We start from the raw sequence: 13,754 nt of genomic DNA, 5'->3' as shown, positions 1-13,754 counted from the left end.
CACGATGGGGAGTGCGCAGTATGACGGATGGAGCATGTTTGGGAGTGCGCAGCATGGCGGATGGAGCACGTTTGTGAGTGCGCAGCATGGCGGATGGACCACGTTTGGGAGTGCGCAGCATGGCGGATGGACCACGTTTGGGAGTGCGCAGCATGGCGGATGGAGCACGTTTGGGAGTGCGCAGCATGGCGGATGGAGCACGTTTGGGAGTGCGCAGCATGGCGGATGGAGCACGTTTGGGAGTGCGCAGCATGGCGGATGGAGCACGTTTGGGAGTGCGCAGCATGGCGGATGGAGCACGTTTGGGAGTGCGCAGCATGGCGGATGGAGCACGTTTGGGAGTGCGCAGCATGCCGGATGGTGCACGATGGGGAGTGCGCAGTATGGCGGATGGAACACGTTTGGGAGTGCGCAGTATGGCGGATGGAGCACATTTGGGAGTGCGCAGCATGGCGGATGGAGCACGTTTGGGAGTGCGCAGCATGGCGGATGGACCACGTTTGGGAGTGCGCAGCATGGCAGATGGAGCACGTTTGGGAGTGCGCAGCATGGCGGGTGGAGCACGTTTGGGAGTGCGCAGCATGGCGGGTGGAGCACGTTTGGGAGTGCGCAGCATGGCGGATGGAGCATGATAGGGGGTGCGCAGCATGGCGGATGGAGCACGTTTGGGAGTGCGCAGCATGGTGGATGGAGCACGTTTGGGAGTGTGCAGCATGGCAGATAGAGCACGATGGGGAGTGCGCAGCATGGCGGATGGAGCACGTTTGGGAGTGCGCAGCATGGGGGATGCAGCACGATGGGGAGTGCGCAGTATGGCGGATGGAGCACGTTTGGGAGTGCGCAGCATGGCGGATGGACCACGTTTGGGAGTGCGCAGCATGGCGGATGGAGCACGTTTGGGAGTGCGCAGCATGGCGGATGGAGCACGTTTGGGAGTGCGCAGCATGGCGGATGGAGCACGTTTGGGAGTGCGCAGCATGGCGGATGGAGCACGTTTGGGAGTGCGCAGCATGGCGGATGGAGCACGTTTGGGAGTGCGCAGCATGGCGGATGGAGCACGTTTGGGAGTGCGCAGCATGCCGGATGGTGCACGATGGGGAGTGCGCAGTATGGCGGATGGAACACGTTTGGGAGTGCGCAGTATGGCGGATGGAGCACGTTTGGGAGTGCGCAGCATGGCGGATGGAGCACGTTTGGGAGTGCGCAGCATGGCGGATGGACCACGTTTGGGAGTGCGCAGCATGGCGGATGGAGCACGTTTGGGAGTGCGCAGCATGGCGGGTGGAGCACGTTTGGGAGTGCGCAGCATGGCGGGTGGAGCACGTTTGGGAGTGCGCAGCATGGCGGATGGAGCATGATAGGGGGTGCGCAGCATGGCGGATGGAGCACGTTTGGGAGTGCGCAGCATGGTGGATGGAGCACGTTTGGGAGTGTGCAGCATGGCAGATAGAGCACGATGGGGAGTGAGCAGCATGGCGGATGGAGCACGTTTGGGAGTGCGCAGCATGGGGGATGCAGCACGATGGGGAGTGCGCAGTATGGCGGATGGAGCACGTTTGGGAGTGCGCAGCATGGCGGATGGACCACGTTTGGGAGTGCGCAGCATGGCGGATGGAGCACGTTTGGGAGTGCGCAGCATGGGGGATGCAGCACGATGGGGGGTGCGCAGCATGGGGGATGGAGCACGATGGGAGGTGCACACCTCCCCCCAACACACACACACACGCGCACTGCACAACACACACACACTAGGAATCACAAACAACGCCCTACACAGACACCCACACACACAGACAACGCTGCACACACAAATATACGCACATACTGCACAACACACACATTGCTCAAAACATACCTCCCCCAAAACACACCACACACACACAAACCGCACAACACACACACACACACAACGCTACAGACACACAGCGCTCCACAAACAACGCAACACACGCAACACACATACAACACCGCTCTCACCCCCCGCGACACTCAGAACATGTACAGCGCCCTACACAAACACTTGGTAACTACACACAACAACATCTATATATATATATATATATATATAACAAAAATCATACATGAACTACACAATACGTAAATTCTAGAATACCCGATGCGTAGAATCGGGCCACCTTCTAGTTAGTTATAATCTTTGGAGAAGAGCAGACCCTAAGCTAAGTCTTCAGTTACAAGAGTTGTCCAGATTTTACATTTTACAATAAAATTTAGTTGCTCACCTTTATATTGAATATGCACCATCATGCTGACTCCAAATTGTGGGCAGAGATGGTAAGAAGCTCTCTCATATTTCTCTCTCTTTCAGCATTCAGGCTTGAACTGCAATGTAGAGACAATTTATGTTTTTTATCAACCTCTCCTCTATCATTTACTTACATTTTGGCAGGGCTCCTGATGTGACCTATAATAACAATGAGCCAACAGTAAAACTTGATTCCCTCAAGGATTAAAGGAAAGATGTTATATTGCTTTCTCAGTTGTGTTACGCATCTATCCCAGGTACCCTGGGCTCAGCTTCCTTCCCCTTGGGACACCGTCCTCTGTTCTGCTTCACGTCGGCTTTTGCAAGCTCCTTTGTGTGGCTCTATGACATCATCTCCTTAGGCCTCTAAAGGCCACTTCACACATAACGAGATCGCTAACGACATAGTTGCTACGTCACAGTTTCTGTGACGAAACAACAACTTTACCAGAGATCTCATTATGTTTTACATGTACCACCGATCCACCCCCTGCTGTGAGATCGTTGGTCATTGCTGAATGTCCTGGGCCATTTTTGGCTTGTTGGAGTCCTGCTGGGCAGGATGGATCTGTATGTTTGACACCTACCAACGATCTCGTTAACGACCTAGATGAGAACTTAAAGTGTGACACGTAGGCGTGTAGTTGCATCACCTTTTCCGCGCCCCCTCTGCACCGATTGGTTGGCGCTGAGAACAGTACTGCGTTCTGATTAGGTATCGCTTCATGATTTGTTCCTTTGAGCCTTGCTTTGAAGATTGAACCTGCGACTACACCCGGATTCATTTCATCTTATTTATGAAGAGTAAGGGAGGTTTGTGCATGGCAGGAAGGCTACAGATAATATCATTGAATCACTGACCGTTATTTCCGAGGCAGATTCCAGAAAAGGCACTGCCAATAAATATCAAAAAAGTATGTGACCTAGTAGGTTGGGATTTCTTGAATGTGACCCTGGAGAACGTGGGACTGGAACCTGTTATGATAAGATACATTTTAACTCCTCAAGAGGGCCCTCTTTGCATGTCAGGGTCAATGGGAATGTGTCAATTTTTTTTCCCATTTAACAATTGGATAAGGCCGGGGTTTCCTTTTGTCTTTGCTCCTGTGCACAGCAGTTGTTGAAGTGCCACCTATAGGTCTGAGAAGGAACATTTTGCCGCAATTTTCAGCTCTTGCTTTGTACTTTGGAATCCGATTTTACAGGCTTGTCATCATTTTTCTTCTCTTTGCTTGGCTGTAGCAATGTTTAAAAAAATGGAAACCTATCCAAAAATCTTAAATTTATTCTTGACCTTACATAACATTTTACAGTACCTAAAGGATCCTTGGTTACCTGAAATAATTAGTTATAATCTTTGGAGAAGAGCAGACCATAAGCTAAGTCTTCAGTTACAAGAGTTGTCCAGATTTTACATTTTACAATAAATTTGTTCCTTTGAGCCTTGCTTTGAAGATTGAACCTGCGACTACACCCGGATTCATTCGTACTTTGTTCCTGATTGCTTGCTTTTCGAATCGAAGCTTAAGTTGCAGGTTCTATTCTCAAAGCAAGGCTCAAAAAGGGACAAAGGATGAAGCAATACAAAGTTGCCTTCTAGGCCGGCCGCCTAATCAGAATGCAGTATTGGCCACCAATCGATGCGGAGGGGTGTGGAAAAGGCGACACATATCCACGCCTACATCAAACACTACGCCCCTATTTGAGGTCAGAATTACATAGCTGCTGTGTGACAGGGTCCCAACAACCAACGAGATTGTTATACAGGTCGCTGCATCGTTATTAAAGTCATTGGGAAAATGACCTGTGTGACATCTCACCAATGATCTCACCAACGATTTAACAATGATCCAGAAACTGTGACGTAGTAATAATCTCGTGAACGATCTTGTTATGTGTGACTGGACCTTTAGGGTCCACAATGTCCACACCTTTCTCTTGGTATTAAGTGCTATGTGTTTAGTTTGTTAAGTGTGCTCAACCATCAGCTCTTATTGTGCATCCACCTTGATATATATACGTTTGCAACCCTGCTTACTCTTTGCCTCGCTTATTAACTTTCTGCTTCCACCTTCTGCATTTACCCTTTGGTTGCAGTAAGTTAATGTACTGTTCTTGAACTCTGTTCATATAAAACATTCATCCCTGCACTTTAACTGTGTCTTCTCTGCCTCCTTGGGTGCAGCTTCAGACTTGCGATGTGCCTCTTCAACTGCCAGTCTGTTCTTGTGGTTCCAGCGAGTTGAAGTCCTAGCTTTGCTAGGTGTCCTTCAACTATCTGCCCCAATTCCCTGGGAACAAGTTCTGTATAAGGCTCTACAGAGGACTACACCCATACCATGTGTGATGTCGCTGAGGCTCCAGTCACCACAGGGTACTGCACTTGACTTAAGGTGCAGTGCTTAACCCGGATCCAGAGGAGGTCGGTACCGGTTCCACAGCACACCAATTCACACACAGTAGGTTGCCCTCCTGTACCGTGGACCGGGGTAGGTTTGGGTCAAAAGGGGTCGCCAACATGGTTAGGTCTTTAGGATACCAGCACACCTGGGATCCCCATTTCACTAGTGGCGGGAACATGGGACGTGGGGAGCAGCCACCAGGGGGCGTTACCAGCAACTGAACAGTTAGAGAGTTTTCTAGCAGGAGAGGAAGGGAGCAGTTGGGTTTTATGGGTGGCTCTGGTGGGACGCAGGTGTGAATACGGTCGCCGAGGGGAGAGCTTCATTGCTCCCTCGGGACTGGCGCTGTACAGGGTGTAGAATCCTAGGGTGGATTATACTTCAGATTGTCCACCAAAATCTGCAGGCCAGGGGGATTGCATGTCCCTTCGGCTCCCACAGTTCCCGGAGCACAGTGCTATATAGGATCCGGGGTCGTGTTCCAAGGCAGGCCCCAGAGTGGAACCGTGGCATCTGCATACGGGACGGGAGTAGAACACTTTTCAATTCAAGAACCAGGGTCCCCAAGAGCCTTAGGCCATGAGGATCCAACACCAAGCGCAAGGAGGAAGGGGCCATAGTCCACTGTACTGGCTCTGACCTCCTTAAGATCCGGGTTCGACGGAGCCCATCACAGTGGGTGACTGGTACTACCCAGGCAAGTGGCATAACTGTGAGTAAAACACCTGGAACCCACAGAGACTATGTCTGCCTGTCATTCCCGGCGCTGCCGCCCCACTCTTCGGCGCCCGCCATTACTACTCCCCTCATCATCATCCCCGGGGCCCGCTCTACCTGCGAGGAGCAGAAACACCTTAGCTGCTACTACCATCCGCCCTGGAGGACATCAAGCAGTGGTGGCTATTCCCTGGCCGCATACCGCAGGTGGCATCACAAAATCAACCTCCATCATCACACCCGACCCCCTTCTTTTATTGTACACCTCGGGGCCACGAAACTGGGCAGGAAGGGCCACCTGTGACATCCCCAGACTCAACATCATCGAGCCCGGCGAAGAGTAATTTAACCCTTGCACCGTGGGTGCTACAACTTGGCATCACGAACAGGATAATGTGCCCACTGTGTTAAATTGTATTTATTGAAAAGACAGTCTCCATTGCAGTGCAACAAATGGTGCAAGAATGCCCGCCCTTCATGGGTTGGCAGTAAGAGTGGTGGGAAAATCAAGGCCCGCCCCCTCTCATGCAAGGGAGAAGGAGAAACAAAACTAACAGGAGAGGAGTCAGATCTTGGCGCCCAAGCAGGACAGACATACCAGGACCACCTGAGGAGCAGGGTGTCTGCAATGGCAAGTCCTGCCCGTCATGGGGCAACACCGTTGCGCCCTCTCTTCTGGAGTGCTCAGGAGATGGAAGCAGAGGTGGCTCGGATGAGTCAGATGCTGCAGAGGGTGCAGTTGGGCGCCATCTATGAATGGGAGGCATCCATGATGGGAGTGGTGGGAGCCATGCGGGCCCACGAAGAACGGGAGTCACCAATCCCGGAGGAGGAAGAGCCTGTAGCGGAGGCTGCAGGGATTCTGGTCACCCACGCCAACGGTGATACTCTCCAGGCCACATCAAGCTGTCAGAAACCCCCGGTCGCAGATGCACCTGACCCAACCGCTGACGCCCAGGCAGCTGAAGACCCGGCTACCGACTCCCCGGCACCTAAGACCCGGCTGAATGCATATGTGACGCCCCTGGACTATTCAGGTCGTCACAGGGTACTGCACGCTCTTTCTCTTTAGTGCAGGATTCAACCCCCCATGGTTCTGGGTCTCCATCCTGCCGTACTGCCTCCACTAGCATTCACAAATCCTAGATACACCTTGCACCATACCCTGTCAGGCACACCAGGGGGTTGCTTAAGCTGGAATAGGGCCGCCCACCTAGGGGTCAGGCAGGGAGGTGGGAGGTGTCAAGTCAGTTGAGTGATAACCCTCGAGCTGTGAGGAGCTCTGAGGAGGCTGGGAGTTGTAGCTCCCTGGGGAGAAGCAGACTAGGTTGCAGATGGTGGTCTGGACCTAGAGGAATAGGACCCCCAGTCACAGGGGATTGAGGCTAGGTGCCTGGGACCTGTCTTGGAGGACAGCCAGCAGCCTGGTCCTATCACCGGTCGGGGTCCAAAGGCACGGCGGAGTACACGGATCCTAGGTCGGGGAAAGCTTCAGGCGACCCGGCAGTTTACCTGCGGAGAACAGGACCTCTATGGACTGTTCCCACGAAGCTCAGAAATCAGGGGCACTTGCGCAATGAGGGGGATAGGGCTTTCCAAACAAGCGGCCCACTGAAATCCCAAGCGTGAGCTCCTGAGAGCAGGCTCCTACACTTAGCCATAGTGGGGAGCGGGGCCCAGAAAGCTCCAAGCTGGTGGGCCACGAAAGACACTCTAAATTTGTGGTAGGAGGCAGGTCACGGACCACCAGGCAGTGCTGCAGGGGACGGGACCCGGACGAGCTCCCCTCAGGAGACAGCGGTAGTCAGAGACTAGGTTTACCCTGTTGTCAGCGTCTTCTTTTTTGCTTAGTAAGTACCTAATTAACCCCTACAACCAACGAGCCTGCGCTCCCCCTGCATCCCATAGCACCATCCAGAGTCTCTGGGCTGTCCCCTACCCATGGAGGGTAACGTCATCTTGCTGCCCCACTCCATCACCCCGATTACGCCCAACAGCAGCGATGGTACTCTCAATTACCGTACACAACAGGTGGCGTCACAAACTATACCTACTACCTGTAAATAATCCCCTTCTTCATTTGAGCGTGGCCCCTAGTCCCTGGGTCCGGAGACCCTCGAGCCACGAGTAATCATCACCCCCGGATCCGAGCGGTTCGATACGCTGCAGGGTCGGCACACATACAGATGGGAGAAGACCCAGCCGCCTGTAACCTGGCCACCTCTGACTAACTGCCAGGGATTGAGACTCTGACGGGTGAGCTGGAAGGCGATCTCCCGGGGATAACCTCGGGGAAGCGTCCTACTGACCAGGAGTTCCCCTCCGCCATGTCCAGTGGTGAGAGGGAACTCCAGTGAACCATTTGCCAAGCCACCATTGTCCAGCTGGCTGCAGAAGACCGGCAGCGCCAAGAACGGATAACTCGTAGACTCGTAAACGCGTAGGAATGATCTAAATAAAGAGAATATTTTGACTTATACATGCTCGTGGTTTTCAGCGCGGCAATAAACCCGTTTTCTCCAGTCCTTCATATTCAAGAATGGATAACGGAAACGGAGGCCCGCAACCTGGCAGCTAAACAGCAGCTTCGGAAGGCCAGCTCATTGGCCTGGGGTCCGCTACTGGTGGGAATAGTCACTCGATTTGACTTAGAGTGGGGGTGGGGCTTCATCTCGGAGGAAGGAGTGTCCAAGGAAGTCTTTGTGTCCCGCCGAGATGTGGAATCCCGCCTCTGTAAGGGTCACCCTGGATGGAATCTATATGTTGGAGACAAAGTGACCTACACCCGGCAACGGGGAGAGCGGGGCTGGTATGCCCTGGACGTGTGACTGTGTTGCCTTGAGGCGGCAGCTGCTACATCAACACCTACTCCAGAGGTACGTCCTGAGCCAGTTCCCACTTCCTGCCAAACACCCTGTAGACCCAGCAAAGAGGACGGGTGTACTCAGACTCTGGGAGAGCTCTCTGAGACCGGCCGGTCAGGAGTTCCCCCACCCATAGTAATGGAACTTTTACTTTTCAGTTGATTTTTGCATTTGATGGACAACCGGGCCATGGGACTGACAGTGGTTGGAACTGTAATGTGTATAATTGCACCAGTTGTGCACCCTACCAGAATTATGGTGGCTCGTAATCTTACAGTATTAAGGAAAATGTTTATTGACCGGGAGCGGTGCACCGTGGGGTGGCACAAAAGGACTTCACTGTTTTTGCAACCCTTTATCATGTTTTGTAACATTAATGTGATTTGCTTCCCATAAAGGGAAGATTGTTAACCTGTTATTGCATACAAAAATTGCAGTGTATTAACTTTGTTTGTTTGCAGTCTGGTAGTGCTGCCTGTTGTGAATACATTTTCCAGTTTGGGGCTCCCTCTTGTGGTTAGTGCTGGTGGTGCAGTTGACTTGTGGAATGAGCCACACACCTGTGGAGGACTAGCAATCAGGCCTTTCAGATTGGGACTATATAACTGAGCAGTTTTCTCCTGTTACTTGCCGGTGCTCAATTGATTTCCTGTGTGTTAAGGACATTCTGAAATCAGCCCTGCTCTCTACCTTGACTCCTCTCAAGATAAGTTGGTCTTTGTACCTCTGCTTATTGTTTCCACTTTCTTGTTGTTTTTCTGTTTTGATACTATTGTTCGGTTCCTATTTTGCCTGTGTGGAGTTCCTGGTGGAATTGGATCATTCCCTACTGGGAGCATCTGTATATTTAGCTCCATGATTCTGCAATGTATTGTGTTTTGTCATGCTTGGCATTAAATTCAGTCCCTCATCTGTATTAGTGTTTTTGGATCTCAGCAACATCAGAGTACTGATATAGTGGGGGAGAGGCCGTGTGGTCTCAGGGTTTTTCCATGTCAGGCGTGCTGAGATTTTTAAGGGTTTTTACGGCTGCAGACCGTGCTCTTTCCTATCCTTTCCTATAAAGATAGTTTGGGCCTCATCTTTGCTGAATCTGTTTTCCAGCTTTGTATTGTGTTTTCCTATATCACCGTAGTCTTTACATGGGGGTGACTATCTTTATCTTTGGGGATTGCTCCGAGGCAGATTAGCTTTTCTTTTATTTCTATCTGTGGGAATATTTAGTTCTCCGGCTGTGTCGAGATGACTAAGTCATCGTAGGCTGGTCCCACGGCTACTTCTAGTTGTGTGTCAGGATTAGGTCTGCAGTCCGTTAAGGTTCCAGCCACTCCGGGTACTTTTTGGGTTTCCGAATTTTTTGATCCTCCTCGGTCCCTGAATCATAACAGCTGCCATTTGCTGTGGAGGAATGTGGCGCCCCTGAGGCTCCAGTCGCCACAGGGTACTGCACCTGACTTAAGGTGCAGTGCTTAACCTGGATCCAGAGGAGGTCTGTACCGGTTTCACAACACACCAATTCACACACACAGTAGGTTGTCCTCCTTTACTGTGGACCGGGCTAGGTTTGGGTCAAAAGGGGTCGCCAACATGATTGGATCTTTAGGATACCACCACACCTGGCATCCCCAATCCACTAGTGGCGGGAACCTGGAATGGGGGGAGCAGCTACTAGGGGGAGTTAGGAGCAACAGAACAGTTAGACAGTTCTCCAGCAGGAGATGAAGGGAGCAGTCCAGTTTTACCAGTAGCTCTAGTGGGACACAGGAGTGAGTACGGTCGCCGAGGGGAGAGCTTCATTGCTCCCTCGGGACCGGCGCTGTACAGGGTGCAGAATCCTAGGGTGGATTATACTCCAGGTTGTCCACCAAAATCTGCAGACCAGGGGGATTGCATGTCCCTCCGGCCCCCACAGTTCCTAGAGCACAGTGCTATATAGGATCTGGGGTCATGTTCCAAGGCAGGCCCCACAGCGGAACTGCGGTACCTGCACACAGAACAGGAGTAGAACACTTTTCAAGAACCGGGGTCCCCAAGAGTTTCAGGCCACCAGGTGCAAGGAGGAAGGGCCCACCGTCCACTGTACTGGCTCTGAAATCTAAAGGATCTGGGTTCGACGGGGCCCATCACAGCAGGTGACCGGTACTACCCTGGCGAGCGGTATAACTGTGAGTAAAACAGAGACTGTGTCCGCCTGTCATTCCTGGTGCCGCTGCCCCACGCTTCTGCGCCCGCCATTACTACTCCCCTCATCATCCTCCCCGGGGCCCACTCCACCTGTGGGGAGCAGAAACACCTTTGCTGCTACTACCATCCGCCCCAGAGGACAGCGACAGCAGCGGCGGCTAATCCCTGTCCACATATCGCAGGTGGCGTCACGAAATCAACCTCCACCATCACCCCCAAACCCCTTATTTTCTTGTACACCTCAGGGCCTCGAAACTAGGCAGGAAGGGCCACCTGTGACATCCCCAGACCCAACATCATCGAGCCCGGCAACGAGTAATTTAACCCTTGCCCCGTGGGTGCTACAGATGCATTATGTGCAGAGGAGTTTAAAGGTAATCTGTCACCCTTTTGCATTCTTTTAGTTACAGTATTAATATTGGTATATTGGTGGCATAAAGGTGAAATTAGCCATACCTTATGCATCCTGTATGATGGGTCGTTTAGCAAAATCATCTATTATAGTGTCTAACTTCCAGGCTATGGGGTGTGTGCTGCCCAGAAGATAAGCCTGCCTCTGGTCTTCATTATACAGGCTTCTTCCTCCCTGTCTCTTCAGAGTCCCTGGGACGTCAGGTTCACGGCCAGAAATCCCACGCCTCCGCATTCTGCCTGCTGTCTCTCCCCTGCACTGTGAAGCAGCAGTGACTCCCCGGCACCTGCGCACAGCAAAATTGAAGTCTGTGCCTACAGAAGGGCAAAACAGTGCAGGGAGGGACGGCCAACATAATGCACAGGCTTGAGAATTCAGATCGCGCAGCTCATGTCACAGTGACACCAGGAAAGAGAAGAGGAGGAGGAATCCTGTGTAATGTAGACTTGAGGCAGGCTTATTTTCTGGGCAGCACACGCCCCATAGCCTGGAAGATAGAAGATATAAAAGATGATTTTTGCCAAATGACAGGAGGCATACAGGTATGGCTAATTTCCTCTTTATGCCACCTGTATGCTAATATTAATAACTAAACAAAATGCAAAAGGGTGACATATTCCCTTTAAACTCCTCTGCTCATTGTGCATTGTGTGGGTGTGGTCCTCTGTAGAGCCTGGTCCAGAACTTGTTCCCCAGCGGCACCTGTTGAGACACTATTGCCATTTGAGAAACTTTTTGTGCTCTCTAAAAAATTTGCGAATACTCAGTTAATGCAAAACTATGTTGGGGTTGTTAAGGATGTTGTGTGACACTGATCTTATAATATATACTTTATTACAAATCAGTATTTTTCCTAATTTTGATATGTATTGAGTTTTATGCTGATAAACAGTCTTAGGCCTTATTCAGACATCATTGATTTTTCACATACTCAATAAACAAATCAGAGCATCACCTTGTTTTTCATCAGTGTTTGGTCAATGTATCTTTTTTTACCATCAGTATGTTGTCAGTGATTTTCACATATGGAAAAATAAATAAATGAATTACAAAGGTTCTATTCATTGCAATGTTATTCGCAGACAGCATGTGAATTGCATTCTGATGCGATCCGTGTGCTGTCAATGATTTTCTTAATTTTTATCCATGACCCCAATCAAAAGCAGACATGTATCCATGATTGTTTTGTGCAAACACAAAGCAATACAGACATGTTAATAGCAGCATAGACTATAATGATATGTGGTATATCCGTGACGTCCTCATTCAGATGTGAGTCATGCACTCTATGTGTTCTATCCGTGTTTTCAATGGATAAAACGCATACCCATAGACACACATATCCATAGACCATAACAGGTAGCTAATGCTATAGGTTTTCATATGCATGTTTTTTTGCTGACCAAGGGGTCTGCAAAAAACTATAGAAACATGTCCGTGTTTGATCCCAGTCACAAATCAAATGTACCCAAACAAATCTATGGCTTTGTGAAAATCACAAAGATTGCAAGAATGGCATCAGATGCCAAACACTCATGAATAACAGTCCATGTTTTTACATATGAGAAAAATCATGGATGTCTGATTAAGGACTAAAGCTGCATTTATACTGAAAGAGTCTTTTTGTGTAGCGCAAAGGATATCATTCTTGGCAGTGCATTGTGCTGTGCAAACAGGACTTGCAGTGCCAAGAACAAGCAGTCTATGCGTAATGGGCGATCAATTACAGATCCCTCAGCGCTTATCATTGGTCTGCAAGTATAAACAGGTTATTAAACAACCACCAATCATGAATAGTTTACCTATTGGCAGATGTACCATGCCGCTAATCGGTTCATGTAAATGGATGCTAAAGCTGTCCATACACATTAGATGACTGTTGGACGAACGATGCTTCAGCCAATCATTTGGCCTACTGACATATCAGCGTCTAGCTGACACGTCAGCCAGTGACTTATCTCCAGAAATCAGACATGCACGATTGACATCTTCCCTGATTGTCAATCAGCTAGCACCCTCATAGAATATGCATATACTGTATAATACCGTTTCCCCAAAAATAAGTCCTTGTAGGATTTTTGTGGCTTTTTGAGTATGCTTAAAATATAACTCCTACACCAAAAGTAAGCCCTAGTTCCAGAGCCATGAGGAAGTGTCCAAGCAGTTAAAAAAGACCAGAAGGATTCTTCATCAAAGAAGGCAGACATCCCCAAAAGAAAGCAGATACTCCCAAAAGAAAGCAGTCGTTCCCACCTCCAAAAAAAATAAAAATAAAATCACACTCACTAGACCACAAACAATTACAGTTGGCAAGTGCTAATGGTGGATGGGCTCTCACACAGAGATCTGTGACACTGTCAGGTCCCTTGTTCTTCCAGGTGCATTGTACCGCAGCTCTCACAAACAGATCGGGTATCATTCCGTGCGAATCCCCAGGGGGAGTGACTGCTGTAGAATACAAGAGGACCTGACAAGGATGCAGATTTGTATGTGAGAGACCATTCACTTGTAAACTCTAATTGTTTGGGGTCTGGTAAGTGTGATTTTTTTTAGGGGATGTCTGCTTTCTTTTGGGGGTAAACTTAGCAGTACATACAGAATAATAACTGTAAGCAGGTAATTTAAATCATTATAAATTTGGTATGTACCCACTACCATAGGACTGGTTCTGTACCATGAGAAAAGCAGATCGATGAGGAAATTTGTATTTGAACCAGTAATAGTATTAACACAAAATTTTGATGTTTCAGAATGTGATGACCTGATTGTATTTGAATAAATAATTTTTTTGTTCAAGAATAAATGTGGATTGTTGTTCATGGGAAAATATAAGACATCCCCTAAAAATAAGACCTAGCGCATCTTTCAGAGCAAAAAATAATATAAGACCCTGTCTTATTTTCTGGGAAACA

This window comes from Anomaloglossus baeobatrachus, chromosome 5, assembly GCF_048569485.1.
Source record: "Anomaloglossus baeobatrachus isolate aAnoBae1 chromosome 5, aAnoBae1.hap1, whole genome shotgun sequence".
Taxonomy (NCBI): domain Eukaryota; kingdom Metazoa; phylum Chordata; class Amphibia; order Anura; family Aromobatidae; genus Anomaloglossus; species Anomaloglossus baeobatrachus.
The sequence above is the reverse complement of the archived record's forward strand: the minus strand, read 5'-3'. Positions refer to the sequence as shown.